Here is a 5,397-nt window from a genome sequence, read left to right as displayed (position 1 = left end):
ATCTATCTATCTATCTATCTATCATCTATCTATCATCTATCTATCTATCTATCTATCTATCTATCTATCTATCTATCAATCTATCATCTATCTATTGATCTATTATCTATTGATTGATGGATCTATCTATCATCTATCTATCTATCTATCTATCATCTATCTATTTACCAGTCATTCGTCTCACTGATTACATTTCATGCTTCTTGTATTTTGTTGAAGACTTGAGACTGGATAATCATCAGGAGGTCTGTGGGGCAGTGGGCTATGAGAAAGCCAGAAAGCTTGGTAGAAATCTTCGAAGCCCCGGAAACCTCGGCCTGGAAAGGGTCACAGGACGGGAGGTTGCTTCAGAATTCCCACGCTGATGGCCCTCTTAGCTTCCACTTCCCACAAAGAGACCCGTGACTCTTATCACGTAGGATAGCACCTCCATGCAAATAAGGCATCCTCAAACACCCAAGCCAAACCAATAGGGGCTACCTGTTCTTTCCCCGAAACTGTATATATATAATTCCAGAGCTCACATTAAACTACTACTGCTGTGTGGTGCAAGGTCTCCTGCTGTCGGAGTGTTTTCGCGTTCCCTCGCCAGTCGCCAGTCGCGCACTTCAAAGGACAACGCTCTCCTCTCCCCTTAGCGGAAGAGCAAGCTGAACTAAAAGAGCTGAGACACTTTTCTTCCGTGGGCTCTCATGAGCGACTCCCGGAAAGAGAGAATTAAAAGAGCTGATAACACTTTCTCGATTTCGGGGGCTGGGACGGAGGTCCCGCTCCGGTTTTCGGGCGACCAGAGGCCGCTGTGGAGCGAGCCCTGCCCCGTCGGCTGCTGAAGGCCCTGGGCCGGCTCCGCTGGTTCCTTCCACGCCCCCGACCCCAGAGGCCGCTTGCCCACCCCTGCTGGCCCGGCCTGGAGCTGACGCCAGCCGCCGCCGCCGCCGACCCCGGTATCCTGCAGCGGTCCCGTCAGCCCGCGATCCCTAGGCGCGAGCACTGCACCACAGAGGTCCATCCCTGAAGAAAACTGACTGTCCTTTTCTCAGGAGCCACTGACTATCTCTAGCTGTTCACATAGGGTTGTGACTTTGTGAAGTTTCTTCTGTCCATGTTGCATGCCTACTGGTGTCAATTATGGTACAGGTCTTGTTTGGGCAACCCAGAGTGATGGAGCACTGACTACACTGTGCTCAGAATCAGTTCTTTTCTGGAATAAAATCTGTACCCGAACTTCCCAGGTCCATGAGTCAATAAAATCACTTTTGGCTTGAATGAATTTGAACAGTTTCATGACTAACTTCATTATTGACCCTTTGAAATCAAGACTCTAAATTCAGGATGACTGTCACTGTTTTGCAGAATCATATCCAAGCCACCCTACCCTCTGCTGTTCGAGTCTTTTGTGGTGAGTCTCACTGAGATGAACAGTACTATTTTAGAGACAGCTGGTCATTCATGGGACTCAGGTGTGGGGTTTTGATACTCTCCCTTTTAGAATTCCAGTTTGAGAACAAAAATCTAAGGACCTTTGAGATTCATGAATCTGGAGTCAAGTCTAGTGATGGAATACATTTGTTTCAGTCTGTTTGGCTGCTTTTTAGAAACAGATCCCTCAGTGTTTCTGGCTTTTCCCAGAGGGGTACTTTATCATGGTCTTTCTGGACTGGGTAAACAATGAAGTCATTCCATAAGGTTTTACTCAGGGTTGGAGAAAGGGACTCATTCAATCATTATTTTTGGGAAAGCATAGGATAGAATGGTTAAATTTAGAGGTTCTAGAATCAGGTCCATGTCTTGGTTTTATATTTTACAATCATGTGACTTCTTTGAACTCAGTTTTCTTTACCTATAATTCAGGAGAAATAATTTAATTCATTTAAAGGGTCATTGTAAGAGTCAGATATGATTACACAAACAGTAAGCTCTTATAAGAGTCACCCTCTGTTATTATTAGTTGGCTTTGCACTACATGCCTAAACATTATACACCCTGAAAGTAGTGCTATTGGAGTTTTGTCTAGGTTGGCAGCATGTGTGTTTTTGATTTGCTAAGAATTCAGTTCAGACCATTAGGAGGATGGACAGAGTGTCTTTGAAGAAATTATTTATGAATATCGATTTCCCTAATTGACCTTTGATAACCATTTAGAAGCATAAGAGTTAGGGAAATACATCCTTAGGCAAAAATGTGAGTGCAGATAATTCTCCATTGTCCTATTAGGGCAGATCCATACAGCCTGACACTCAGCTAAGAGGGAGAGAGGGTTGATGCTCTTTTCTAGTTAACGAATCTAACCAGGAGATATGTCTTAATTATAGTAGACTGTCCCAACTCCTCAGGGATGTGGGATGAGCTAATATGTTCTTCAGAATTCAATTATGGGTACCTTGATACACACAGTCTAGTTGAGAGCCTCTGGGCCTGATGATTTTATCCAGGGAAATTTTCAGAGGTAGCATTTATATCTGGCGTGGATTAAAAATTGTTAATAAATATTTCTATAGTGCTTCAATTTAAGCAATTTACCTTTCTGGTGGATACTTTGATGTAATTGTCTTAGAAAATGTATTCCTAGGTACCTGGTGAATTTTCATAATATATGAAGTTGTTAGAATCTCTAATAGAACAATATCTGCTGAGGATGATTTTGGTTTGGGAATGTTGGTGCTGTTACTTTTATTTTTTTTGTAAGTGGATAATACCAATCTTCCATGGTGGTTACTCTAGGTGATATCAGTAATGCTGTGTCATTGCACTGGGCTTTCCAGGGATCATGCATTAAGCTTATTCAGGAGCATGAAAGTACAAGTTCAAAAGCAGAGAGCCCCGCTCTACTTAAACCCTGATATTAAAACTAGGCAATGGCTAAGAAGATAGCTCAGTTGGTAAAGCACTTGTCTTGCAAGACTGAGGACCTGAGTTCGATACCCAGAGCCTACACAAAGTTGCTAGGCATGGTGGTCCATATTTGTAGTCCCAACACTTGGGAGGTAGGAACAAGAGGATCACAGAGGCTAAATGGCCAGCCAGTCTGATCTAAGTTGGTAAGCTAGATTAATGGGAGACTCTGTTTCAAAATACATGTTCCTGATGATGATCCTGAGATTGTTTTCTGACTTCTACACACATGTGTGAACATGTACACACACAACTGCACACACAGATAAGCCTGCATACACATAGATATGCATGCACATATGCATGAACACTTAATATCAAGGCAAAATATTATGCCTTATTTACAAGAAATTACAAGAAAGTAAGTTAAGTGGATTTATTTATTTGTTTTTTTCCTACAGAAAATGGAGACTTCTAGTTCTAATCTTCAGGCAAGGCCTGAAGAGACATCGTATGTAATTCATTTATAGGCTAAATCCAGAAGATTGAGCAATAGCACAGGTTAGAGCACTCAAAGGATGGTTAACTATGCACACAACTTTCTTTTATAATTGAAAATTGACTTTTGGTACAAAGGTTAGGCCTAACCCTCGCCCAAATGGCAGCATCTAAGCAGTAGATGCAACATGGTGCTGTACTGTCAGGAGCCAACATAGGAGAAGCTCAAAACTAGCAGGTGAACTTCCCGATACAGTCCAGAAGCCTGGCATATCCCTGTGTCAGATAGAAATACTTTGTCACTGCTTATGAAAGAGACTTTGCATGTTTCTCCAATAAGAACCATTATGACAATGTCAGTTAAGACTGGATTTATGTAGGTTCAGGTGACTGTATGGGGACCCATCTCTTTGGTAAGATCTGGTGTATCTTGAGCCTGGCAGAGGGACTACAGATCTTCGCAAAGGTGGAGATATTGTCTGACAGACATAGATTTGTAATGCAAATTGACAAAGTAAGGAGAATATTAAATTTGTGAATCTTTGCTCTGTTTTTTTTTCTATTTCCAATTTTATTGTGTTGCAGCAAAACAAAGCTTAGCACAAAGAAAGCAAATCAAAAAACCAAAACATCACCCACAACAAGTTTTAAAAATAGTTTTGGTCCCTAGAATCCCCTGAAAAGAAGAGAAGTGATGCTTTGATTTCTAAGTAGCTCCATCCCAAGACAACTACCCTCTTGCCTCTGATAGGTTGGCCTGGTAACCTGCCAAGTTTGCCTCCCTTCAGTTTCCTGTGTCTATCTCATCTGTGGATATCTGTTCATTTCACCTGGACCAGAAAGTAAGGTAAGTGGGTTCATTTGTTTTTCCTACAGAAAATGGAGATTCCTAGTTTAATTTCCCTGGATTCCTGGACCAGTGATACACTGTAGTCTACTAACAAGAAAATCATTACCTCTGGGGTGTTGATCATGTGTGCAGACTCATTGACTTGGGAACTGTTAGGCCAGACTCTATGCCCAGTGTTCTTACAGAACTAGTCTTATCTGGTGGGCATTCTTAGATCCCAATAAGTTTCAAGGCAAGTGGCTGTATTTAAAGATGGATCTAGAACAGATAGACTCAGGGAATCCTCCTGGACCAGTTTTGGTGCATGTTCCATGTCATATAAACACAAATAAGTGAACCCATAATGTCTCATCAAGGTTCTGAGGGTGCCAGCTGCCTTATCACAGGGAAGATCCATCATACTATTTTAAAACACCCTATACCTTTTCTTAAAAATTTATTTATTTTTATCTTATGTACATCGGTGTTTTGATTGCATATAACTGTAGTTTCAGACAGTTGTAAGCTGTCACGTTGGTGCTGGGAATTGAACCCAGCTCCTCTAGAAGAGTAGCCAGTGCTCTTAACTGCTAAGCTATCTCTCCAGCCTCACCCTATTTTTTTTAAAAAAATATATTTTTGAAATTAAATATAATAACAACTTCCAACCTGTCTTCTATTTAACCCTTCCTACACATCTCCCCTTGCTTGTTCTGATATGTGTGGACTATATTTCTTTAATTATGGCCACACACACACACACACACACACACACAAATACACACAGTATATCTATATTTTAAGGGCTGACCACTTGACGTTGGAAAACCAACTGGTGTGCTCTTTCCTGGGAAACACTATCCCCCGCCCCCAATCCCCACCCGGCTCTCAGCATTCCGTAGTTGCCTGTAGTTCTTTATCTAGAGTTGAGGCCTCATGAATTTTTCCCTTCAGTGTTAGAATGTCTATTGGTGTCGTTCTTGTTCAGGTCTTGAATAGCAGTAGTGTTGATGAGACTTCATAATGGAAGGGGTGCCTGTGTGGAAAGATTGTAAGAGCTAGAGGAACAGGAAGTTTTCTGTGAGCACATCTCCCAGAAATGAAGCTAAAAGTACCTTATTCCAATCTGAACTTTTATTGTAAAGCTAGACACTGAGGCCTTTAAACACACTTGTTTGGAGATTTTGTAAAGATTCGTTTTAGAGTACTTACTCTCTCTCTTTATATATATATATATA

Source organism: Grammomys surdaster, unplaced genomic scaffold (assembly GCF_004785775.1).
Source record: "Grammomys surdaster isolate TR1022 unplaced genomic scaffold, NIH_TR_1.0 125341, whole genome shotgun sequence".
Lineage (NCBI taxonomy): Eukaryota > Metazoa > Chordata > Mammalia > Rodentia > Muridae > Grammomys > Grammomys surdaster.
The sequence above is the reverse complement of the archived record's forward strand: the minus strand, read 5'-3'. Positions refer to the sequence as shown.